This window comes from Lissotriton vulgaris, unplaced genomic scaffold, assembly GCF_964263255.1.
Source record: "Lissotriton vulgaris unplaced genomic scaffold, aLisVul1.2 SCAFFOLD_1404, whole genome shotgun sequence".
Taxonomy (NCBI): domain Eukaryota; kingdom Metazoa; phylum Chordata; class Amphibia; order Caudata; family Salamandridae; genus Lissotriton; species Lissotriton vulgaris.
This window is the reverse complement of record NW_028247630.1, coordinates 531,713-559,515: the sequence shown is the minus strand read 5'-3', so window position 1 is coordinate 559,515 and position 27,803 is coordinate 531,713. Positions and strand designations below refer to the sequence as shown.

The following is a 27,803-nucleotide window of genomic DNA, read 5'->3' as shown; positions in this document are numbered from 1 at the left end:
TGCTCTCGTAGGTAGAGACATGACGAATGTATGCCATGGACAAATGGGGATAAATAATATTAGATCGATGGTGGAGCCAGCAAATGGTAAGTCTGTGAGTGGGCTGAAGCCTATAAAGGAGATAAACATGTCTCTTTGAGACAGCGCAAGTAGTGTCTAGCCGAGACCTAGAAATAGAACCTCATAAGAAATAAAGATACATTAAAATAATGTGTTTTGTCTTTTCAAAAAAAAATTCAATTAATTCTATACAAAACGTTTTTAAAGGCTTTGTCCCATCTGAGGCAATTTAGTAATTTAGAGTACATAATAAGAAAATACAGGGATTTTACTTTCAGTGGGATTTTTTCAACAAATCTTTAAAAAAACATTTTTAACATCTTTAAAATCAATTACATATTTAATTAAAATACAAGTTAAAGGTATTGAAGCATTTTGTTCTACATTTAAAGTATATCAAATTAATTTACAATATTATTTAACTTAAACAGATTTATTTTTTAAGTTTAAAAAACATTCAAAATATTCCATATATTTTTACACAGGGAGATTTCCACCCTAGTTGAACATATTAAAGAGATTTTTTCTTAAGATTGAATTAAAGGTTTCCCACCTGAAGTAACATCTTGTTTATGTATAAATAATTATTAAATGTGCTGAACACATGTCATTTGACTTTACTAATAATGAATGTTATACTAGTGTTTAAATTTAAAAAATGTATTACAACATTAAAAAATAATGAAATGTTTTCTTTTAAATATTTTTTGCCATTAAATGACATTTATTTAGATTTTTTTTAACTAGTTTTAAATATTTAATTTAGCATTATTTCCTATAGGGTTTTATTTTATGTCCCTACCACCATTATTATTTATGGGAGTTTGCTGCAGTTCCAGTGGATGGCCATGTGTGATGTTGGACTTAATCTCCCTCTGAGCACAAGTACATTTACGATTGTTTTGGGTACATTATGACTTAGTGACTTTAGAGTTGTGGTTTATAAACAGAAATGGGCTTACTCTTTAGTGGGTGAGTGCCTGTCTTTTCCCTAAACCCCTCCCTAACTCGTCCTTAGTTCTGCCTTCACCCCTCCCCTTTATTTATAAGCATTCCCCATTTTACAGCCACTCCTTTTGTCCCTTCCACATTTACTACTAAAACTATACTAACGTGTGCGGAAACTGTGAAGTCGGGGCAGACAACTACACACAGAAAAAGATAGGAGAAGCAGAACAACCGCACGTAATTTGTGAAAAGCATTTTGTAGTTCTTTAGTAGTACTAAAAATGTACAACTCAGATTATCTGTGAGACTCTCTTGGGTATGTCTGATGTGATTTTAAAGCTTGTGAAACTGTCCTCAGCAGATGGGAAGTAGGTTCCATTTGTAACATAAATGGACCTGGAAAGAGGTCACTAAAGTGGATCTTTGTAATACGAAGCTGTGTCCCATTGGAACAGAAGTCATTAGGACTTTTTAGGGTAGTGACAGGAATGGTTAGCATATGGTTGGTCTTGTCTTTAGTGGCACAGAGACATAGAGACTGGAGAATGATGTGGTGGGATGTTGCTGAGAAAAATGACCAGTCCTTCCATCTCATTTAGTTTTTTTCAATAATCAGTCACAAATTGCACAGGCTTGAGCAGACGTTGGTCCCATAGAGTCCTACGACAAAGGGACTTCTGCTGCAGGCACCTGCTGAGGCTCATTAAGGCTGGAAATAGTTTGAGGTTACTTGGATTCCAGATCCTTGGAGGCGTGGCCTCAAAGTTCAGGATCGAATGGACCTTGTGGGTCAGAGCCATGGCTTATTAACACTCAGGAAGCAAAATACACAGAATGGAATGAGGCCACAAATAGTCACTAAGGAATGAGGTTAATTCACAAATTTCTATCCCTCATGGTGCGCTTTTCTCAGTAAACAGTTTGTTGGACGATAAATTGATTGATGTCCTTGTGGCTGCTTCATGTGAAGGTTTTGCAATGCTGAAAGCTTCTCCTCAGAGCACCTTTTACTCTCCCACCTTGTCTCTGTCATGTAGAGAGGTTGCTTTTATAACTGAAGTTTTTGTCACACTGAGAGCACTGATACATTTTTTTCTCCTGTGGATTTTCTCATGTTGAATCAAACTGAGTCTCCAGCAGATGCTTCTCTGGCATTTAGACCAATGACAAGGTTTTGCCCAGTGTGAGTTTTCTCATGTTCAGTGAGACCAGATTTCTGACTGAAGCTTTTCCATCATTCAGAGCACTGATAAGGTCTTTGCCTAGAGTGAGTTCTTTCATGTCTAGTGAGATTTTTTTTCAAAGTGAACCTTTTCTGGCATTTAGAGCATTGATTCGGTTTTACTCCAGTGTGAGTTTTCTCATGACGAGCGAGACCAGATTTCTCACTGAAGCTTTTCAAGCATTCAGAGCATTGATATGGTTTTAGTCCAGTGTGAGTTTTCTCATGTTGAATGAGACCAGATTTATGACTGAAGCTTTCCCTGCATTCAGAGCACTGAAAAGGTTTTTGCCCCGTGTGGGTCCTTTCATGTAAAGTAAGGCTGAATTTCCGGCTGAAGCTTTTACAGCATTCAGAGCACTGATAATGTTTTTGCCCAGTGTGAGTTACCGCATGTCGTGAGAGAGTAGATTTCTGGCTGAAGCTTTTCCAGCATTCAGAACACTGATACGGTTTAAGCCCAGTATGAGTTCTCTCGTGTTGAATGAGATTGGCCTTACAACTGAAGCTTTGTTGGCACTCTGAGCACTTATATGGTTTTAGTCCAGTGTGAGTTACCGCATGTCGTGAGAGAGTAGATTTCTGACTGAACCTTTTCCAGCATTCAGAGCACTGATACGGTTTAAGCCCAGTATGAGTTCTCTCATGTCGAATGAGATTGGCCTTACAACTGAAGCTTTGTTGGCACTCTGAGCACTTATATGGTTTTAGTCCAGTGTGAGTTACCGCATGTCGTGAGAGAGTAGATTTCTGACTGAACCTTTTCCAGCATTCAGAGCACTGATACGGTTTAAGCCCAGTATGAGTTCTCTCGTGTTGAATGAGATTGGCCTTACAACTGAAGCTTTGTTGGCACTCTGAGCACTTATACGGTTTTAGTCCAGTGTGACTTACCGCATGTCTTGAGAGAGTAGATTTCTGACTGAACCTTTTCCAGCATTCAGAGCACTGATACGGTTTAAGCCCAGTATGAGTTCTCTCGTGTTGAATGAGATTGGCCTTACAACTGAAGCTTTGTTGGCACTCTGAGCACTTATATGGTTTTAGTCCAGTGTGAGTTACCGCATGTCGTGAGAGAGTAGATTTCTGACTGAACCTTTTCCAACATTCAGAGCACTGATACGGTTTAAGCCCAGTATGAGTTCTCTCGTGTTGAATGAGATTGGCCTTACAACTGAAGCTTTGTTGGCACTCTGAGCACTTATATGGTTTTAGTCCAGTGTGAGTTTTCTCATGTTGAATGAGACCAGATATGTGACTGAACCTTTTCTGGCATTCAGAGCACTGATACGGTTTTAGTCCAGTATGCGTTCTTTCATGACAAGCGAGACCAGATTTCTCACTGAAGCGTTTCAAGCATTCAGAGCACTGAAAAGGTTTTTGCCCCGTGTGGGTCCTTTCATGTATAGTAAGGCTGAATTTCCGGCTGAAGCTTTTACAGCATTCAGAGCACTGATAATGTTTTTGCCCAGTGTGAGTTACCGCATGTCGTGAGAGAGTAGATTTCTGGCTGAAGCTTTTCCAGCATTCAGAACACTGATACGGTTTGAGCCCAGTATGAGTTCTCTCGTGTTGAATGAGATTGGCCTTACAACTGAAGCTTTGTTGGCACTCTGAGCACTTATATGGTTTTAGTCCAGTGTGAGTTTTCTCATGTTGAGTGAGACTAGATTTCTGACTGGACCTTTTCTGGCATTCAGAGCACTGATACGGTTTTAGTCCAGTGTGAGTTCTTTCATGACAAGTGAGACCAGATTTCTCACTGAAGCTTTTCAAGCATTCAGAGCACTGAAAAGGTTTTTGCCCCGTGTGGGTACTTTCATGTACAGTAAGGCTGAATTTCCGACTGAAGCTTTTACAGCATTCAGAGCACTGATACGGTTTGAGCCCAGTATGAGTTCTCTCGTGTTGAATGAGATGGTCTTTCTGACTAAAGCACTTCAGGCACTTAGTGCACTGATAAGGTTTGTGCCCAGTGTGGATTCTCACATGTTGAATGAGATCGCTTTTCCGACTGAAGCCTTTCTGGCATTCAGGACACTGATACGGTTTTTGTCCAGTATGAGTTCTCTTGTGTTTAGTGAGATGGGATTGATAACTAAAGTTGTTCTCACATTCATTGCTCTTATTCAAGTTATTTGTATCTCTAAGTTGGGTTTGTTCCTGGCTACATGCCATCTTAAGCCTGAATCTAATTCCGGAGTCTGTACTTGTTTATGTTAAAACTCAACATTAACTTCTAAACTACGCTGCTGAAGCTCTTCTTCACATTTGCATTCACCTAATTATAGCTTTTTTTTGGAGATCAATGTTCTTATCTTTGAAGCCAGCCTATCTAACTTGTCTTATAAACTTTCACTGAGGGGCCCCTTATTTTTATTAAGATACCCCTCATGGATTCATTTTCTCCAAGTTATGCCCACAAGGATTCCCTCAAGTAGAATTAAGCTCATTCTGACTGCAGTTTATCGCATTTAATTTAGGAGTTTTAAAAGCACTGATAGGGTCTTTGAGGATTAGTACTTACAAGTGAGGTACATTTTTTATACAAGTAATGAACATGGATTAAAACATGTTAGGGTAGTTCTCAAATTATCAATAGTGTAACACTGGCCCTTTTTAAGCTTCCTATTCCGGTGAGGCCCAAAAAGGTACACCATTAACTTTGGAGGTCTGGCACACTTGGAAACAACATAGATCAACCCAAGAGACAGAGTTGGTGGGACAAATCTTTCTATATTGTAGATGTTAATCCAGTGTCTTTGCTGTAATGACATCTGAGAAGTAAATTTTCAGTTATTTTTTAAAATACAATGTTTTCTTTCCTCTGAATCACAGGAGACGGAGACATAAGCTTGCTCGTGTAAACTGAGGTTATTAGCCTTCCTGACACTTCTGTCACATCACATCACGTCTACGGATACTGATTTGCTGGGAGAGGCTTAGGTCTCCAAGGCATTTCTCATAAACCATCAGGCAGAATTTGCAACAACGAATATTCCCAAGTGCTCTGTGTGAGGATCAGTTGTTGCCAATGTTCTTTGCTTGACCAACCGTGAAATGTTTCCTTTAAGTGAAAATATTCTTATATTTAGTAGCTGCCGTAGATTTTCAATTTACATGCAGGTACAGTTATTATTTCAGAGGCTATTCAATCCCAATAACTGACACTTGGTAAATGTTCCTGGTCATTGTACTTCAAGGTTTGACAACAAATAATGATTGTAAGAAAGTCGATAAATCACTTTCACATTCAGCAGTTTCTTCTGCACCAAATTCCTCCCCATTCCTGGTGCATAGAACTAGTTTTTTCTTCAGAGATTTAGAGTGTTTCTACTTTCCTCAAAATAACCCTTTATAGAAATGTTTCCAACATTACAACATTTATTTTTCTTTTTGTTGCTTCAGTGACCTGTAAAAATAGAGTCAGAAATTATAAGTGAGTTGCACTCCAAGGGGGGTGAAACAGTTCATGGATACTGCATAGACAGGGAACTTGGGACCACTGAGACTCAATGTCGTGAGAGCAAAAGTAGTGAATACTGTAGAAAGAAACACAAGTAACACATGTATCATGACACATATTTTCAGAAGCATCCAACACCAACAATTTACTCTTCCTGTGATGATGACTGGCATCACAGTAAGGTATTTGTACCTCCTTTAATGAATTATCAGATGTTGTGTACTCCCTGCCCATTTAAAGGACTCTGCTATTCCTTATTTCAGGCATCCATGAAGGGACATTTCATTGAACAAAGGAATCTGCCTTGTTGTAATCACTGCTTTAAATGCCACTGGCGGAGCGTGATTATTTTATTAAGAGTGTTTTGGTCACTCAATTCCATACCCTTGGGTGTGATACTGATACATAATACATACTTAAGAAACATGACTAACAGTGTGCCTCGTGAAACACGTGAGAATTTGAAACTGCATCGTAAAAGCATGCAGAAGGGTCACAAACTGGTTTGAGAGTAAGTCTTTCATGACAGAGAGAGAAACCTACTAATGTGCTATGAAAATAATATGAAAGGTAGTAATGCAGTCTGTAGTTTTAAAACAAAATATGATTATGAGAATGCTCAAATAAAATTAGTCCTGCTTATGTTTTCTTTGAGATGTAAATCCGAGAGAAAGTGATTGCATGTTTCTTAATGAAACGTAATTAGGCTATGCTTACAAGTATAATGAAATGGTGTTTTTATATTATTTCTTATGCATCTCTAGTTCTTTAATGTTTTCAACATTAGAATTTTTTTTCTTAAAAAATAGTGATTTAGTGGTTTTCCATGTAGGCCTCAAAAATGTATTTTGTCTTTCATTATTTCCTTTGAATAATCTAAAAATGCCCCGATTGCACTGAAGCTACGAGTATTATCACTGAAGTTTCTGTCCTACAGTTTGAAAAATGTACATCCTTTCTGTTTGAATAAAACTGTATTGACTATGTTGCAAGCTCAGAAGAGAGCAAGTGGAGTGGACATGTTGAGTTGCAAATGTATTTACTATTTCCGAAGGGAAGTGATATTGCACATTCTTAACCCTTTCGCTGTGGCGGCAATTCCGCCGCAGCGCTAAGGGGAGGGGGGTGCGCGCGGCGCTCCGACGCTTGTGATGGAACCGCTCCGTCACTCCCCTCGGGTGGGCTGTGCTTGTGATGGAGTGGTTCCGTCATGGCCCCGCCCGCTCAATAGAACACGCCGCTCAGGCACAAGATCAGCGCCGCGCAGGCGCGGTGAGCAGGCCATGACGGAACCGCTGCATCACCAGCACAGCCCACCCGAGGGGCGTGACGGAGCGGTTCCATCATAAGCGTGGGAGGGGTTAAAGAACAATGACCACTGAACAATCGTTTGGAGGCATAATTGCCCCTTGGGAAAAGGACGGCACGCTGCTATTTTCCCTTGAAAATCCTTGGCCTGACCTGCTGTCGGTCTGAACTCTGAATTTTCCCTGAACTGAAATCTCCTGATTACCTCCGCACTTTACCGGCTGGTGAAGTTGAGCAGGTAAAATCTTTCAGCTGAAGAATTTTTTAACCGTGGGCAATGAACTCAGGTCCGCTAGTGGAGGTTGCGGAGATTAGCTAACAACGCATTAAATTGAAAACACAGAGTTTATGCAAAAACTTTGACTCTGCCACGTAGGGAGTTAGCAACTACACCCACAACCCTTTGATAAAACAACTTTACCTTTGCATGCTAAAAAGCATATAACCAATTCACAAAAGTGAGCTTCGAAAAATATCAGGCAATGAGAGAGGTGATGATTTTGGGGTCCCCCCTAACCTAGGGGAAGGTCCAAGCAGATGCCTTGAACATAAAGAGCATATCATGCTGAACGATTCAGTGGTGGTCCCATCCTCGTAGGACCACCCAAAGCAAAGTTATGGGCAAAAATACAATGCTAACCAAAGGCTCAGCAAAGCATTATGGGATGAGATTCTAGAGTGCAGTGAATATTATAGTATTAGCTCTCAGTTGAGCCGGAGAGATGCAGCTTCAGGAATGTTTTGATATTGCATACTATAATATTCACTGCACTCTAGAATCTCATCCCATAATGCTTTGTTTCTATTTCTATTTAGGGGGTTTTGTAAAGCACTTGGTGACGCACAGCGGCGTGTCCCCGCGCTGAGGAGCTGATGCTTACTGGAAACTACCGGAGCGGAATAACTTACTGGGTGAATAGTACAGTTTTGAGCTTTGCTCTGAAAAGTGATTCTGATGGTTCTAGGCGCAACGCCATGGGTAGTTTGTTCCATCTAGATGCTGCCAGGTACCTAAAGGATCTGCCGCCCATCCGTGCTTTAGACACCTTGGGAATGGACAGGAGCCCCGTGCCGGAAGATCTAAGGGAGCGGGACGGCTCGTAAGGTGTCAGCAGTCCTTTCAGAGGGAGGGGAGACCTCCCATTGATAATCCGATGGCAAGTACATAGTGCTTTAAAATCTACCCTGCTTCTAACCGGAAGCCAGTGCAGGGACCGGAGAGCCGCTGTGGAGGCAGCTCTTCTGGGTAGTCTGAGCACTAGTCGGGCAGCAGCGTTCTGTAAGACCTGTAAGCGGCTCAGATTCTTCTCCAAAGTCCCTAAATAGAGAAGGTTGCCTTAGTCCATCTTAGATGTGACTAGTGCATGCACCAGGGTTTGACGGGCTTTAATCGGTAAGAACTTCAATACCTTCCTGAGACTTTTGAGTGTCCCGAAGCATGATCCAACCACCCGATTAATCTGAGGGCCAAAGGTCAAGTCGGTATCAAACCAGATACCCAGGTTCTTTGCTTTTTGGCAAGGGGTAGGTGTTGGACCTAGGCATGGCGGCCACCATGCCGACGTCCACGCCGCCTGGTCTCCCCCCACGACCAGCACCTCGGTCTTGCCTCCATTGAGCTTGAGGCAATTGGCCTTTGGTTGGGATTGTAATTTTGCCCATAACTGACTGTGCTTGGGGTGGTCCTAGGAGGATGGGACCATCATTGAATCGTTCAGCCTGATATGCTCTTTGTGTCTAAGGCTTCTGCTTAGTTCTCCCCTTAGGTTGAGGAGGACCCCAAAATCATCAACTCTCCCATGCTTGCTAAATTTTCATTTTCACTTTTGTGAGACGACTATACGCATTTTAGCATGTAATGATAGAGTTACTTGTTGTTTTACCAAAGGTATGTGAGGTTTCTGTTTCATTAATTGGGATGAGACGGGACAGAGTTACGGAGTGGAATTTCACCGAGTTTTTGTTCAACTCCGCAGAATTCTGCGTAGTGGTACTCCGCCAACTTCGCCTACCCTTAGAATTCATGACTCTGGCTATTGCACGCTGTGCTCTAGCGTTCTACTGGGTCCACCTTGTGTCCTGATAAATCTACAATCAATTCTTAGTTTGTATGATTCCAAGTAATGTGTTCTATTTTGCAATATGTTTTCTCTCTTTTTCTCTCTTCCTTCCACAGTAGGTGTTATTTGACGATGTATTTGTTCTGAGCTGTGATGTGCTGTGATTTACCTGTATACAGAAGAATAACCATTATTAAACGATTCTAGTGCATGTTTGTGCTTTGACCATTCAATCTGAAGTTTAGATAAAGATAACTTAATAACTATTCCATGTGTTTGTCCTTACTTATTGATGATTTTATTAATATTGTGTGAATAATATTAGCTAGGCACTTCTTTATTACAGGTCCTCATGAAAGAGTGTCTTTCCATCTCTAGTTATATGAGTCCCTATTAGCTCATACGGAGGACCTTAAGATTATGATTAAATTGTAGAGTTTCTATGGGTCAAACTCTGTGTTATTGTGAATTGTGTTGCTGAGGATTGAGTTTACGATGTGGTGGGTAACCTATGTTTGAGCTCACAAATTTTACACCTCTTCCCCTGGATCACCACCGTAGACTGAGGCTGTGTCCAGTTGGCTCAGAGGAATTCACCATTTCAAATTATATGGAGGATAAGGACTTACCTGGTGGCCCGGAACTTGTCACACTCCTTTGACAGGACCCAGACACTCCAACACCTAGAAAAAGAAAAAAAACAGCATAACGGGAAAGGAAAGTAAAATGGGATAAGAAAAAACGAATACTACAGAAACAGAAGAATAATAAAAAAGAGGCTATCTTCCACTCTTCTTCAAAGAGACCCAGTGCGGCCCTGGTGGTGACAAACAGGGCAGGAAAGGGCAGGCTGGGAGGACGCAAAGAGCTGGAAGTCAGATCTAGAGAGAAAGAACACGGAAGATATAGACCAAGGAGAGGATAGAATCATGAGGTGTGGAGGAGACAAATGTGTTGATAGTCAAGGGACTGCTGGGGAACATGGGAGGCAAGCGTGCTGATGGCCCAGTGCCTCCCGACCCGAGAAGGGCCCAGACCTGCACTAGGGCCCCACCACATTCATATTCCTTGAGGAATGTGGCTGCATCAGGTGGGGGCCAGGGTTAGTGGGAACTCAAAAAATGATGGGGGAGGTTTGCAGGAACATGGGGTGGCTGCCCACTGCTACAACGACCATGTGTGGCGGCACGTTTTGCCAGATAAACCTTAGTATTTATAAGAGCCCTAAAGTAAGAGGCAGAAAGAATAAAACTGTTATGAAGAGAATACACTGGCAGAGTTCAACAGTTCCTTATTAGCTTCCAAACCTTCAGGCCAACGGATGATAGAGCATTCCAAATGTGGCAGGACAAAGGAGGAATAGGGGGTTGTACCAAGTAGGTTAATTATAACAAAAACATCACACAATTTAGGAACCCGGAGATAAATAGCCTGACCCTGCAGTATACCAACATTTGTACAGAAACACGCTTAAAACAGCTAGCATAAAAACAAATCAGGAAGAGGACTACGTAAAAGCCATGTGTTTGTTGTATTTTATTTTATTTTGTTAAGATCATAAGCTATATAGCTAGAGAATGCTCTGGAGAGGCAGTCACATTCATGAAGCTGAAGAGAGATAAAAAACAGAGACACAGAGATACACAGAAAGAGACTTGAGAAGAAATAGAAGAACAGGAAACAGAAGGCACTAGGAAACATTACCTGATGGTTATCTTGTTTATTCCTCCAAGGGAGGCAGCCGCACCACCTGGCCCGTCCCAGAATACCTTGAAAGGAAGGAAAGATTTGCTTCAACCAAGAGCTTATCTGCATCAAACGTGAATCTCACTTCCTCTCATCTTCCAAAACAACTGTCCTTAACTTACAAAGAAAAACAAACTCTTGTTCTCTACACAACCGTTGTAAAGCACCGTTGGTCTATGATTAAATAGAATATTTTTTTTAACCTTTTTATTCTTCTGGTATATACGACCAAACCCACAACACCCTCCAAATCCAAACCTTGCACTGCAATAGACACGCAATGAACCATGATCACTTGCTGAACAAGGTCCGAGTGAAGACACAGCCCAGCAACAAGCTAAACAAGGTCTGAGTGCTCATACAGCGCACCCACAGGCTGGACAATGTTCGAGTGACGAGACAACGCACCAACAGGCTTAACAAAGTCTAAGTGCACATTCAGCGCACCCACAGGTATAGGAGACTCTGAGTGAACAGACAGCCCACCCAAAGGCTGAACAAGCACTGAGTCAAAATGCAGCCCACCCAAAGGCTGAACAAGCACTGAGTCAAAATGCAGCCCACCCAAAGGCTGAACAAGCACTGAGTCAAAATGCAGCCCACCCACAGGCAGAACAAGCACTGAGTCAAAATACAGCCCACCCACAGGCGGAACAAGGTCTGAGTCAACATACAGCGCAACCACAGGCTGAACAAGGTCTGAGTCAACTTACAGCACACCGACAGGCTGAACAAGGTCTGAGTCAACATACAACACACCTAGAGGCCGATCATGGTCTGAGTCAACTTACAGCACACCGACAGGCTGAACAAGGTCTGAGTCAACATACAGCACACCGACAGGCTGAACAAGGTCTGAGTCAACATACAGTGCACCCACAGGCTGAACAAGGTCTGAGTCAACATACAGCACACCTAGAGGCCGAACATGGTCTGAGTCAACTTACAGCGCGACCACAGGCTGAACAAGGTCTGAGTCAACATACAGCACACCGACAGGCTGAACAAGGTCTGAGTCAACATACAGTGCACCCACAGGCTGAACAAGGTCTGAGTCAACATACAGCACACCCACAGGCTGAACAAGGTCGGAGTCAACTTACAGCACACCGACAGGCTGAACAAGGTCTGAGTCAACACACAGCACACCTAGAGGCCGAACATGGTCTGAGTCAACTTACAGCGGGACCACAGGCTGAACAAGGTCTGAGACAACATACAGCACACCCACAGGCTGAACAAGGTCTGAGTCAACTTACAGGACACCCACAGGCTGAACAAGGTCTGAGACAACATACAGCACACTCACAGGCTGAACAAGGTCTGAGTGAACATGCAGCCCACCCACAGGCTGAACAAGGTCTGAGACAACATAATCAATCAATCAATCAATCAATGAAAGCATTTGTATAGCGCGCTACTCACCCGGAGGGTCTCAAGGCGCTCACTCACAGGCTGAACAAGGTCTGAGACAACATACAGTGCACTCACAGGCTGAACAAGGTCTGAGACAACATACAGCGCACTCACAGTCTCAGAGAGCATATCCAAACAGCTAAGCTCACTTCTTCATAACCCAATTTTCTATTTAGAGCCCATGAAATATACAAATTAAACCAACCTGGTTGACAAACAGCAAGTTTAAGTCTTTGAAGAAGAAAACCTAGAGGCCGAACATGGTCTGAGTCAACTTACAGCGCGACCACAGGCTGAACAAGGTCTGAGTCAACATACAGCACACCGACAGGCTGAACAAGGTCTGAGTCAACATACAGTGCACCCACAGGCTGAACAAGGTCTGAGTCAACATACAGCACACCCACAGGCTGAACAAGGTCGGAGTCAACTTACAGCACACCGACAGGCTGAACAAGGTCTGAGTCAACACACAGCACACCTAGAGGCCGAACATGGTCTGAGTCAACTTACAGCGCGACCACAGGCTGAACAAGGTCTGAGACAACATACAGCACACCCACAGGCTGAACAAGGTCCGAGTCAACTTACAGGACACCCACAGGCTGAACAAGGTCTGATACAACATACAGCACACTCACAGGCTGAACAAGGTCTGTGTGAACATACAGCCCACCCACAGGCTGAACAAGGTCTGAGACAACATACAGCACACTCACAGGCTGAACAAGGTCTGAGACAACATACTGTGCACTCACAGGCTGAACAAGGTCTGAGACAACATACAGCGCACTCACAGTCTCAGAGAGCATATCCAAACAGCTAAGCTCACTTCTTCATAACCCAATTTTCTATTTAGAGCCCATGAAATATACAAATTAAACCAACCTGGTTGACAAACAGCAAGTTTAAGTCTTTGAAGAAGAAAACCTAGAGGCCGAACATGGTCTGAGTCAACTTACAGCGCGACCACAGGCTGAACAAGGTCTGAGTCAACATACAGCACACCGACAGGCTGAACAAGGTCTGAGTCAACATACAGTGCACCCACAGGCTGAACAAGGTCTGAGTCAACATACAGCACACCGACAGGCTGAACAAGGTCGGAGTCAACTTACAGCACACCGACAGGCTGAACAAGGTCTGAGTCAACATACAGTGCACCCACAGGCTGAACAAGGTCTGAGTCAACATACAGCACACCCACAGGCTGAACAAGGTCGGAGTCAACTTACAGCACACCGACAGGCTGAACAAGGTCTGAGTCAACACACAGCACACCTAGAGGCCGAACATGGTCTGAGTCAACTTACAGCGCGACCACAGGCTGAACAAGGTCTGAGACAACATACAGCACACCCATAGGCTGAACAAGGTCTGAGTCAACTTACAGGACACCCACAGGCTGAACAAGGTCTGAGACAACATACAGCACACTCACAGGCTGAACAAGGTCTGAGACAACATACAGTGCACTCACAGGCTGAACAAGGTCTGAGACAACATACAGCGCACTCACAGTCTCAGAGAGCATATCCAAACAGCTAAGCTCACTTCTTCATAACCCATTTTTCTATTTAGAGCCCATGAAATATACAAATTAAACCAACCTGCTTGACAAACAGCAAGTTTAAGTCTTTGTACATATTTCTGCCCACCCTCCATAAATCAGTCAACCACACTCAGATTTACAGAAACCATGCAGCGTCCGACCGAATGCTGAGAAATGGCAGCAATAAGGCATCAATGCATCCAATCCCTGCCCTTAAGGTGAACTAGGAGTGGAAGCGAGGAGACCCACCTGAAGGAACAATATGTGAGCCAAATGGCTGGTGGGCGATGTTGGAGTCAAATGAGGAACATTTGAGATGGCAAGACCTGAAGGCCCTCCGTTGTGAGGGGAACCAGTCAGCCCATGATCAAGTGAAAAAGACGCAGATTGGATGATGACGTGCAATTAGTGTCCTCTGCCCTGGAAAGGCAAGGGGTGAAGCAATGCCTTGAACGATGGATGGTCACCCATTCCCTGGCTGTCAATAGTGAATGGAAGGCAGCAAGGCTTCCCAGCACAGGGTGGGGCAAGTATATAAGCGAACAGGGAAGCTATACAAGGGCCCACTGGTCATGCTAATATGGATGAATATATGTATGTATGTGGTATTACTATCAAAAGACACACAATTGATGGACGCAATGCAGAACAAATTAAAACATTCGCCCCCCATTCAAGAGACCTGGGTTAAATCCATCATTATTTTGCTCACCATGCCACCCAGTTTAGACCTGACAATATGCAAATCAGTCTTGACCCTGTGCCCCATGGGAACAGTCCAGCCCGAACTGTTAAGCCAGGTCCTCCCTGAACTGGAAACAAGCATCCTTGGACCTATTTCAGGGTTTCACCCCCCTTCAGCCAGGATAGCTTGAATCCAGTGGCACAGGGAGCCCGGACCCATGTCTGGGCATACCTGGCGCACTTGGGGCGAGGAAGCAAAGACACACAATTAAAGGGCGGAACGCAGAACAAATCAAAACATTCACCCCCAGTCAAGAGATCTGGGTTAAATCCATCATTCTTTTGCTCACCATGCCACCCCAGGTTTAGACCTGGCCATATGCAACTCAGTCTTGACTCTGTGCCTCATGGGAACAGTCCAGCCTGAACTGCTAAGCCAGGTCCTCCCTGGACTGGAAAGAAGTATCCTAGGGCCGTTTTCAGGGTTTCTCACATCTTCAGCCAGGAAGGCTTGAATTCAGATGCACAGTTGCCCGGGACCCACATCTGGGCACACCCGGTACGCTTAGGGCGAGGAAGCAAAGACACATAATTGATGGACAAAATGCAGAACAAATCAAAACATTCACCCCCATTCAAGAGACCTGGGTTAAATCCATCATTATTTTGCTCACCATGCCGCCCCGGTTTAGACCTGGCCATATGCAAATCAGTCTTGAACCAGTCTTGATGCTGTGCCTCATGGGAACAGTCCAGCCCGAACTAAAAGCCTGGCTGATGAGGGCTGTTAACCCGAAACCGGTCCCAGGATGCTTGTTTCCAGTCCAGGGAAGACATGGGTTGGCAGTTCGGGCTGGACTCTTCCCATGAGGCACAGAGTCAAGACTGATTTGCAGATAGCTATGTGTTAGATTTGGGGGTCTCTGATTGGCACAGGTAAGTACTTGGGACATACAGGGACCCTCTCCTCTAGTCAGGGCAAGGGACTTACTCTTCAAAATAACCCCTGCTCACCCTCTAGGATGCGTGGCGCGAGCAGACACGGCTAATCTCAGAGCATTATGGGTTAAGCATTTGTAAATACACACAGTAACTCAATGATAACACCACAAAAGGGATACCACACTATGTTTTCTATCAAAAATAATTACTTTTATATAAGGCTTAGCACAACAACCAATTACGCCACAATACTATTCAGGCAAAGCGTCCTTGAACAAATGCGTGATTCTTTTGATCTGTGCGTGTTGCGCACTGCATACATGTTGCGGACTTCACCGGTCCGGGGCACACACCCTGGGGTGCACGTCGAAGTACAGTACCTTTAGAGATGGGGAGTCCGGCTCGAATGAGGCATGACGGCGGACTTGGAGCGGTGTCGGCCTCTCAGGGCGGTGATCCCAGCTGGTCGCGGCGTCATCTGGACGAGGCGTAGAGCGGGGGCCACGGGGCGATGAGGCGGACGATCCGGGTCCTTAGGAGGTCACAGTGCAGTGAGTTCGAGCCGTACCTTCCTTTCGGGCTGCTGTGTGGATGTGGGCAGCGCGGCACGAGGCAGCCAGTACGAGGCGTACGGGCCGGCTCTTTAGTGCGGCGCGGTCACAGAAATCAGGAGCGCGATGCGAGGCGGCCAGTACGCTTCGTGCGTACGGGCCGTACTTCGCCTTGCACTGCACTCCGGTCTGGCTTCCAGTGGTGGGGGGGGGGGGGCGGCAAAGCGAGCAGTGCGGCTCAAAAGGGAGAAGGAGGTAGAGTGCGGGCGGCCCAAGCGGAACGGTGCGGACACGGCTCAGGTCAGAGCGGAGTCACCCGGGGCAAGGCGGCCAGGCACAGGCTGGACAACAGACGGGGGGGGGCGAGGCACACTTGGTATCGCGGCTCCAGCGGCACAGAAGATCGGGCAAAAGTCCAGCAGCTCGTCAGGGAAGGCAGGGGAGAGTCCAATAATCCTGGGACTCTGTTCAGGGTGCAAGCTCTCCCACAAGCCCTTGGAGATTGTTGAAGCACAAGTTTGCAAAGTCTCTTTAGTCTTTTCCTCTCCTTTCACAGCAAGGCACCCACTGTAGGCCAATCCCCCAGGTTAGGGACAGTACTCCTCCTTCAGCTTTCCCAGGTCCTTCTCGTCGGGCAGAGGTACTTCGTGGTTCAAGCAGGATCTGATTTCTTAGGAGCAGGGCTCCTATATTCATACCACATTTCTTTTGTTCTTGCAGGCCAGGGGGCCTTTGCCCAGTTCAGCCCAGTTCTGGAGCACTTTGTTTACAGGACTCTGGCTTCTTCTTTCAGTGTGCAGGGCAGAGACATCAGACGCTCCACAGGAGGTGGAGCCAGCATTGTGGTGGCAGAGCACAGCCCTATTCAGAGTCAAGGGGTACTCCTCCCACCCATCCTGGCGTAATCTTCCTATTCACCACCTGGCCACCCAGACTGTCTCCTGGAATCCCCCAGCCCTGTCACACACAGAAACCAGACAGCAGATACACATCAGAGCAGAGGCGGGCTGACATGGTTAGGCAAGCAAACACCAGGGGCCTCATTTATGAAAAATGACGCATCGCTGCGTGAAAACAGCGATGCGTCACTTTTCACTGCGCACTCCTTGCGACACCAATGATGCGTCATATTTAATGTATGACGCATCATGTCGCAAGGAGTTACAGATACGTCAGTATTTCTGATGCATCTGTAAGCGCAAAAGTGACGCATTGCTGGAGTGTGTCACAAAAGTGACGCAACTCCAGCAATGCGTCCTTTCACATGGGGAAAGCCCCATGTGAAAGGGCTTGCGTCAGTCTTACGTCTGCTGTGAGGCAGGCGCAAGATTTTGACGCAACCGCATCCTAAAAGTGACGCAGTGAAATCTTATAGATTTCACTGCGTCACTATTACGAGGCTTTTTGCGGGGGAACGCCCCCTCTGCATACATTATACCTGACGCAGGTATAATGTGGCGCAGGGGTTTAAAAAGTGACGCATCTACCTAGATGCGTCACTTTTTAAATATGGCGCAACAAGGCGCATGTTTTACGCTGCCGATGCGTCACAAAAAGTGACGCATCCTCAGCGCAAAACTGACGCAAGGCCTCATAAATGAGGCCCCAGCTTTCTAAAAGTGGTATTTGCAAACACAGAACATTAAAATAAACCTCACTAAAAGATGTATTTTATTATTCTGAGTTCAGGCATACTAAACTCGAATTTCTACCATGTTCCCTGAGTCTGTTAGGATCATAGGATGTAACAATTCTAACAGCCCATTCTGACCTATGAGAACAGGTAGCCTTGCAATAGTGAAAAACAAAAATGACTGTAATTCACTATTAGGACATGCCACACACATCATGGCTTGTCCTACCTTATGCTTACAATGCATCCTGCCCTTGGGCCTACCATAGGGGTGACTCACATGAAGTAAAGGGAAGGTTTAGGGACTGGCAAGTAGGGGCACTTGCCCAGTCAGCATGACAGTACCAGACTGCACGCAGTTTCTGCAATGGCAGACCTTAGGCACACATTTTACAAGGCTGCTTCTGTGTGTGGCACAACCAGTGCTGCAAGCACACTAGCAGCGTTTGGATTTACAAGCCCTGGCACTCCTGGTGCACTTTACTGGGGTCTAATAGTAAACCAAATAAGCCAATCATGGAAATCAATCAACATATACACTTTATATAGGGAGCACTTGCACTGTGGCACTGATTGGCAGTGGCACAGTGCTCTGAGCAGCTAACACCAGCAAAACACATGAGGCAACAGCAGTAAAAATGGAAGGGAGATCCACACCAAGGATGCCAGGTCTAACACTATGTCTGAACTGGGGTAGCGAAGTCAGCTAAAGAACGATGATGGATTCAACCCAGATCTGTGACTGGGGGTGAGTGTCTGAAAAGTTTCAGCGCTCCGTCTATCATTCCTTGTGTTTGCTTTGTTTGCCCTAAGTTGCCAGGGTATGCCCAGAAGTGGGTCCCTTGCTCACTTATCCACTGGATTCAAGCTAGCCTGGCTGATGAGGGCTGTTAGCCCAAAACCAGTCCCAGGATGCTTGTTTCCGGTCCAGTGAAGACATGGCTTGGCAGTTAGGGCTGGACTGTTCCCATGAGGCACATGGTCAAGATTGATTTGCATATAGCTGTGTCTGAACTGGGGTGGCGTAGTGAGCTAAAGAACTATGATATATTCAACCCCAATCTGTGACTGGGGGTGAGTGTCTGAAAAGTTTCAGCGCTCCGTCCATCATCTCCTTGTGTTTGCTTTGTTCACCCTAAGTTAGCAGGGTATGTCCTGACGTGGGTCCCTTGCTCACTTTATCACTGGATTCAAGCTAGCCTGGCTGATGAGGGCTGTTAGCCCAAAACCAGTCCCAGGATGCTTGTTTCCGGTCCATTGAAGACATGGCTTGGCAGTTCGGGCTGGACTGTTCCCATGAGGCACAGGGTCAGACTGGTTTGCATATGAACATGTCTGAACTGGGGTGGCGAAGTGAGCTAAAGAACGATGATGGATTCAACCCAGATCTGTGACTGGGGGTGAGTCTGAAAAGTCTCAGCGCTCCGTCCATCATCTCCTTGTGTTTGCTTTGTGGTATTACTATGGCATGAACCCAGCGAAAAAGGCAATGGAGTGCTGTAGATGGCCAAAGACAAGCATAAAGTCAGGCGAAAATCCAAGACGACCTCGCGGCCATCGCTGAATGGATGGTAGTTAACTACTTTCAACTGAAGTCCACCAAGTCAGAAGTGCTCCTGGTGGGATGAGATGCTCATCGATGGGGCAATCAATGGTGGCCTGTGGCCCTTGGAACCCCACCTCAACCGAAATCCATGGTCAAGAAACTGGGAGTTTCTATGGATGTGCTCTCTCATTTGAGGGGCACGCTAAGACAGTGGCTGGCACTTGCTTTGGTGTCTTACATGGCCTGAAACCCATTTTGGGACTTTTGACGCACCTGCTCGATAGGTGATTGTCCTATCCACCGTGCTGTCATGACTAGACTGCTGTAATGGGTTGCTACTTGGTGTTAATTGTGCTGTGACCAAAAGACCCAGAACGTGGCTGCCCGCACACTCTTTGCACTACCTAGCTCCCGTTCTTTCTCAGTCCATGCTGCGCTCAATTGTAGCGGCAACAATTATTTCAAGAATAGATTACGGGAATGCCCTCTATCTAGGTCTCCCCAAAACTCTGACTAATAGACTACAGGTCGTGATGAACGACACAGCGCGACTGATTTTTAGACTCCCCAGAAGGACCAAGGCCTCTCCCCTACTACAGAGCCTGCATTGGCTCCCCATAAAAGAGAGGGTAGAGTTTAAGAGTCTATGCACGGCCCATAAGGCAATTTATGGCCATGCACCTGCTTACATCAGAGACCGTCTGGAAGTGTATAGCCCAAAAAGAACACTCAGATCTTCTGATTCTCAGCTTCTGGTCTGCCCTCGGTACAAAGTGGTAACCAAGGGAGGGAGAGCCTTCTCAGTGTTGGTCCCTCAGCTATGGAATAAGCTGCCTGAGGGGCTACGCAGAGAAGTGAATCTCCTGCGGTTTAGAAAGTCCTTAAAAACATTGCTGTTTGGAAAGGTTCTGGGTGCAATGTAAGTTGGCTGCTGCACTACCTCTTTGTGTTGCATGAAGTTATTGTGTAAATTCCATCGATTTCCGAGCGCCTAGAGACCTGTAGGTGATTTGGCCCGATATAAATCTAATATAACAATAACAATATAACAAGTACTGCCGTGTTTCAGACTTTCTCTGCCAGCTCCACTGGCTATCTAAAGAACAGAGAGTCTACTTTAAGAATCTGTGTATGACACACAAGATCCTGTATGGCCTGGGTCCACAAATTTTGAGTGAGCTGTGCTCTCTGTATGTCCCGGGTCGAGCCTTGCACTCTGCAGACCTGCATTTAGCCTGTGTCCCACGAGTGCACCGGACAAGAACAAGGGGGCGCTCGTTCAGAGCACTGGCATCAGCCCTTTGGAATTCCATTCTCCTTGCTGCTCGTAGCACGCAAGACCATTGGGCTTTCAGGAAAATGATCAAGTAGTGGCTTCCTCACTGTCTGCTCTGTCAGATTTAGCGCTGTGACGCCCTGTTGTTGGGGCAGCCATGTTCTCTACAAGTGCGTATAACATAACATAAAGTGATAGAAGAGGAGGCAGTTTGTTCACGGTTAATGCTCTAGTGATGTAGGGTTCTTTAACGAGATGCATCTTCAACTCTTTCATAAATCGGAGCAGCTTTGGTGCGTCCTGATGGATACGAGGAGGCTGCTTGAATGTGCACTGCTCACCTCTCATCCTTTAGATGAACCTGGTGAAATCTTTTGAGATGGAACATATTTTTGATGGAGAGATGTTTGTTTGGAGGGCGATCTCACTGATTTGGGGCCGATTAGAGCACTCGAGGGCAGTCATGTGGGATAAGATATTGGGGGGCTTCTGACATTCTGACAGGAAGGTCAGGGAATGTACCTGAGTGCTTTGCTTCTGTGCAGCCGCAGCACCGATGGGACTGCACTCGATGGGGAGACTAACAGGAAGTGTCCAGTGTCCACCAGGTGGAAAGGTTCTATTCTGTCTGTAGTTGTTTCAACAGGTGAGCCTGCATTATCTGGAGGGATCAAGAGGGTGGGGTGGGGGAGCGTACACTGGTTTACTATGGACTGAAGGAAGGGCAAAATGAGCAACATTTCTAAGAAGTATTCATGTATTCGTAAATCATGCAGAGTCAGGACAGGCCTCACCCCACCAGAGAACAGGCCTCACCTCTGCTCTGTACCATCTGGACAGGCCTCACCTCCTCTGTACACCGTGGACAGAACTCCCTTCCTCTGCACCCCCTCTGTATTGGTCTCCTGGGCATCCCCTCTGGACAGTCCTCACCTCGTCTGCATTCCCTGGACAGGCTTCACCGCCTCCTCACCCCCCTGGACAGGCCTTGCCTCTTCAGCACCCCCTAGAGAGGCCTCACCTCCTCTAAACACCTCCCCCAACACAAGACAGGACTCTCCTCCTCTGCACCCCCTTGGACATGCCTCACCTTTTCTGTACCACTTCCGGACAAGCCTCATCTCTTCTGCACCCCTCCTGGACAGACCTAATCTCCTCTGCACCCCTCAAGCCCAGGACAGACTTCACCTCCTCTTTATCCCCAGCACAGGACAGGCCGTAGCTACTCTGACCCTCTGGACAGGTCTCACCTCCCCATCACCTTTCCTAGACAAGCCTCACCTCCTCTGCATCCCTTGGACAGGCCTCACCTCCTCTGGACAGGCCTCACCTCCTCTGCATCCCTTGGACAGGCCTCACCTCCTTGCACCCCTGGACAGGCCTCACCTCCTCTGCATCCCTTGGACAGGCCTCACCTCCTCTGGACAAGCCTCACCTCCTCTGCATCCCTTGGACAGGCCTCGCCTCCTCAGCACCTGGCACTGGCAAGTTAAACGTGAACATCGGGCAGCTACAATTCAAAAAAGATTGGATTATCGGTATCAGAATCAGAAGCTCCAAATCTACCAAACAAATGCTCTTGATCAACGTAGATATTTCACCAAGCGCCAGGGAGAAGAGGCTCAAGTTTGATCCCCTGCTCCGGATCATGTGTAACCTATTAAGTGAGTAGGAATGTCTGACAACTGGAGATTACAACACAAACCTCTTTCAAGACTCTCCAGACAAGCACAACTAATAAGTCCTCCCATCATGAAACAAACAAAGCCTACCAGCAACAAATACAGTAAACTTGGTGAATAGGTGGTACCACAGTTCAACATCTGGGCTATATATCTTTGAATGGTCTTTTCTCCATGGACAACCCGCCAAACTGGACACAAACAAATGGCCGCACTTATTCTTTTTAAAACTACACTATATGCAATAAGGAGATGCTGGCACTGATCGAAAATAAATTACACCATCGCTGCACGAGGTGATAGTGACCATCGACCCCAAGTAATCACCTTGTCACTTAGTATAGCTCGGCACGCCACGACATGTCTGACATCAAAAGGAATTTTTACAGAGAACCTTAAAAAGTTAAAATGGTCAAATCCTTTGATAGCAACAATAATGACAGCATGCCGAGCCCAGTTAGCAACAAGGAGCCTTGATGATACCACGCTCTCTACATCATGGGAGATCTTTTCTAGCCAACTGCTCACAAAAAAACAAAATAGACAACTCAACCACAACATCTGCTGAAATTAGGAAATTAAAGCACCTACGTAACTCAGCATTGTTGGGTGTTGTCGTCTCTCCTTTTCAACCTTTTCATCTCGGATCTAACACAGTCACGTGAAGATGTGAACTCCCTCCCTCCAAAACTCGGGGGAACCAGGGCCGGCAACCTTTTGTACGCAGATGACTTTATCCTGATTAGTCACACCAGGATCGGGCTGCAGAGGCTGCCTGATCAGTTGTTCTCCAACACCACCTCAAATGACCTGGAATTAAATCTATATCAAAGACAAGGGTGATTACCTACGGGTGAAGGAAATAGCAAGGAGGTGGATAGCAGTATGGAAAAAGCATCGAAAAGCCCGCCTCAGACAAATATTTAGGGGTCCACATGGATAGGAGGTGCACCTTCTCAAAACCCTCTAATACCTGTTTTGAAGGCCAGAATCTCCAATTATCTTACTTACAGTCAGGAGATTATGTTAGGGAAGGACAACAGTTGTAGTGAATAAAATAACAACAAGGATCTTTAATCAAGTGTTGAGCCGACCAAAATCCTGATCCCCGGCATTAATTCGACTTGAGTTTGCCCTCCAAATCCTCGAGCAGTTGGAGCTGGAGCATTTATCAAGCTGTGCAACAAGCTACGCTCGCCCAGAGAATCGAGCCCGGAGGCTATGATGTGGCAGGAAATATCACTTGGTCAACAGAGACCATCATATCAATACTACTTAGATGATTCTTTACAACTTCTGGAGAAAAAAGAAATCTGGGACACTAATCCTTCTCAACAAGCCTCAAAATGTTGATTAAAATGACCATTCGTTCCAGGTCTTTTCACTCGGACAGAGCGAAACTGGCATATCGTAAACATACTTGGACGGTTTTATCAGGGTTTAAGGCAGGGGTTGAGGCCCCATATCTGTCATATACCTATACAGAGTACTGGAAAAAAATATGTTTGGCACCATACAAATGCTAACACCATGTGTAGGGGAGCGGGAGTAGTAAGGAACCCATTGAGCACGTGCTATGTCTTTGCCCCGTATTTCTTAATGACCGAAGAATGTTGTTAAGGGGCGAATGGAACGAGCTTGGTGTTCGCTCTTGCCGTCAAGCCAGCCTTACATCCATGAACAAGAGCGGCAAAAAGGCTTACTCAATGTGAGAGCCGATGAGTCAACAATAATCAATTAGCACTGGGCTGCTCCAACACCATAAAAATGCTAATTTGCACATTTTCCGAATCCCTTTAAAGTTGATCTGTACTAAATAAGTGGGATTGTTATGTAAATGTATTTGAGCTTATATAGCGCACAGCTACCCGTAGTGGGTTTCCCGGCGCTTGCTTAGGGAACCTGTCCTGGTATTCCCCTGTGAGATAACCCCGGCAGGGTATCCACAAGGTGAAAGCCAGGCATCCCGCCGCGAGGGGCCGTTGTGGAGATTAAGCAAGCTATTGCCCAGAGTCACAGAGTGTGAACCCGTGAGTCGAGAAGGCACCAGAGCGAGAATTATCGAGTTCGTGGAATGTTTAGCCCAAGACCCGCCGAGGCGGGGAATTGAACCCTGGTCCAGGGCCGATCTCAGCTTCCGGGTCTGCCGCCTCTAACCCCTGAGCCATACTTCCCCACACTTTGTTAGTAGGTTTTTAGTAAAGACGAGAGCCTAGCTCCCTTCTTTTAATACGAAGTTAAAATGTAACAAATTATTAGTGACTTTTGACTGTAACGTAATTGAAGTGGTCTTTGGTTCAGAACTCACCTGGTGACGCAGTCCCACTTGAAGTAGAATGACCCTAAGAGCCCAAAAGATTTGAACAGATGCTGACTAGGTTTTATGCAATTATTATTGTTAAATATCATAAGTTTCTACCAACTGCTCTCACACATGACACCTTTATTGGCCCAAGGGCCGCATTTGGATTTTATAGATTGTGAGGAAACTATGTAGCATGAATTCAGAAATGAGTGAACCTCCTTTTTATTCTTTTCATTGTGAGTAAACATCTTAACAGCCAATTGATATATGCTTTAGTATCTGTACTTCAATATTGTAATGATTTTTATTAATCAAATAATAAAGTAATCTATCTATCCTCTGCACATCTATCCAGACATGCCTCACCTTCTCTTCATTCCTAGCTGGACAGGCTTAACCCAGGCTGCAACCCCAAGCACAGGACAGGCCTCGCCTCCCCTGCACCCTCTGGACAGGCATCCCCTCCTCTGCACCCCCTGAAACAGGCATCACCTCCTCTTCACCCCTGCACCCCTGGACAGGCCTCACCTCCTTTGCACACCCTAGACAGGCCTCACCTACTCTGCACCCATGGACAGGCCTCACCGCCTCTGCACCCCTGGACAGGCCTCACCTCCTCTGCACCCCTGGACAGGCCTAACCTCCTCTGCACACCCTGGACAGGCCTCATCTCCTTTGCACCCCCAGGACACCCCTCCCCTCCTCTGCACCCCTGGACAGGCCTCTCCTCCTCTGGAAAGGCCTCTCAGGTGCTTCTAACAGGAGCTCTGGTGAAGGATTTTCATTAAGGACAGAGGAGCCCAGAGTTCATTCCACCCCCTACAGCGCCTCTGACTGCGCCCTGAGTCTCGGGCGCTATACACAGGCCCAAAGAGAGACACTGCTCCCCTGGATAGGCCTCACCTGCTCTGGACAGGCCTCACCTCCTCAGCTCCCCATCTGGACAAGCCTCACCTCCTCAGCCCTCCTACACAGGCCTCACCTCCTCTGCACCCCCAGCACAGGACAGGCCACACCTCCGCTGCACCCCTGGACGGGCCTCACCCCCTCTGCACCCCTGGACAGGCCTCACCTCCTCTGCACCACTGGACAGGCCTCATCTCCTCTGCACCCTTGGACAGGCCTGTGCTCCTCTGCTCTTCCTGGACAGGCCTCATCTCGTCAGCACCCCTGGACAGGCCTCACCTCCTCTGCACCACTGGACAGGCCTCATCTCCTCTGCACCATTGGACAGGCCTCTGCTCCTCTGCTCTTCCTGGACAGGCCTCACCTCCTCTACCCCCTGGACAGGCCTCACCTCCTCTGTACCCCTGGACAGGACTCACCCCCTCTGCACCCCTCTGGACATGTATCACCCCCTCTGCACCCCTGGACAGGCCTCACCTCCTCTGCACCCCTGGACAGGCCTCTTCTCCTCTGCCCTCCCTGGACAGGTCTCGCCTTCCCTCTACCGCTGGACAGGCCTCACCTCCTCTGCACCCCCTGAAACAGGCATCACCTCCTCTTCACCCCTGCACCCCTGGACAGGCCTCACCTCCTTTGCACACCCTAGACAGGCCTCACCTACTCTGCACCCATGGACAGGCCTCACCGCCTCTGCACCCCTGGACAGGCCTCACCTCCTCTGCACCCATGGACAGGCCTAACCTCCTCTGCACACCCTGGACAGGCCTCATCTCCTTTGCACCCCCAGGACACCCCTCCCCTCCTCTGCACCCCTGGACAGGCCTCTCCTCCTCTGGACAGGCCTCTCAGGTGCTTCTAACAGGAGCTCTGGTGAAGGATTTTCATTAAGGACAGAGGAGCCCAGAGTTCATTCCACCCCCTACAGCGCCTCTGACTTCGCCCTGAGTCTCGGGCGCTATACACAGGCCCAAAGAGAGACACTGCTCCCCTGGATAGGCCTCACCTGCTCTGGACAGGCCTCACCTCCTCAGCTCCCCATCTGGACAAGCCTCACCTCCTCAGCCCTCCTACACAGGCCTCACCTCCTCTGCACCCCCAGCACAGGACAGGCCACACCTCCGCTGCACCCCTGGACGGGCCTCACCCCCTCTGCACCCCTGGACAGGCCTCACCTCCTCTGCACCACTGGACAGGCCTCATCTCCTCTGCACCCTTGGACAGGCCTGTGCTCCTCTGCTCTTCCTGGACAGGCCTCATCTCGTCAGCACCCCTGGACAGGCCTCACCTCCTCTGCACCACTGGACAGGCCTCATCTCCTCTGCACCATTGGACAGGCCTCTGCTCCTCTGCTCTTCCTGGACAGGCCTCACCTCCTCTACCCCCTGGACAGGCCTCACCTCCTCTGTACCCCTGGACAGGACTCACCCCCTCTGCACCCCTCTGGACATGTATCACCCCCTCTGCACCCCTGGACAGGCCTCACCTCCTCTGCACCCCTGGACAGGCCTCTTCTCCTCTGCCCTCCCTGGACAGGTCTCGCCTTCCCTCTACCGCTGGACAGGCCTCACCTCCTCTGTACCCCTGGACAGGCCTCTCCTCCTCTGCACCCCCGGACAGGACTCACCTCCTCTGCACCCCTGGACAGGCCTCTCCTCCTCTGCACCCCTGGACAGGCCTCTCCTCCTCTGCACCCCTGGACAGGCCTCACCTCCTCTGCACCCGTGGACGGGCCTCACCTCCTCAGCACCCCTAGACAGGCCTCTCCTCCTCTACACCCCTGGACAGGCCTCTCCTCCTCTGCACCCTGGACAGGCCTCTCCTCTTCCGCTCCTTAATCAGTCTCAGCAGCAGGAAGAGAGCTCCTACCTGAGCAGAAACCTGTCCGGGCACTCTCCTCCTCCTGGGGGCCTGGGAGCAGAGGCAGATCTGTGGTGTGAGGGGGGGTCTGTGAGGGTCTGTAGATGGAGGTATCTGCCCACCAGACAGGTCTCCTTCCTCCTCTGCAGCAGGCTGGACACATCAGGTGAGGCTGGAAGTGATGTCACAGCTGCTGGTGCTGTCTCAGCCGCCGCTGACCCGGAAGAGGAAACCCTTCTCCCTTTCATCCAATGTGTGCTCATTGGATGTCATCAGCCAGCGAGGAGCGCCCTCTGGCGGCTGCGGACGGAACCACCGCCTCCAGGCTCCAGCAGTAAATACATTTCACACAAACAAGCAATTATACCTGCAAAGACCTGGGATTTCAGACGTGAATGGTTTTAAGGGTCATACAGTTCAAGTACAGGACCTCACACTTGGTTGCTGCTGTAAAAAAGTATTTATAGCATCACTTCAGATGAGCATCTTCAAAACACTGACGTAAAGGACTTGAGAGTGTTTACAGAAAGGTGACAACTGGAAGTGGCAGTTGTTCTAGCCATTAACTGTAACTATAGAGAATTTAGGGATGAGATCATACGAGATCAACTTATTGAAAGAACTTGCAACAAGAAAATTTAAG

The 27,803-nt window shown here is 47.2% G+C and overlaps 1 pseudogene across 1 annotated transcript; it reads right to left on the bottom strand.

Moving 5' to 3' along the window:
* Nucleotides 1-812: 812 nt before the first annotated feature.
* Nucleotides 813-10,835, bottom strand: LOC147665097 (uncharacterized; annotated as a pseudogene). Its single transcript, XR_015305045.1, has 4 exons — nucleotides 10,769-10,835; nucleotides 9,694-9,747; nucleotides 3,691-5,642; nucleotides 813-3,522 (listed from the first exon to the last, which is right to left on the bottom strand). The product of XR_015305045.1 is annotated as an uncharacterized LOC147665097 (transcript).
* Nucleotides 10,836-27,803: the final 16,968 nt, after the last annotated feature.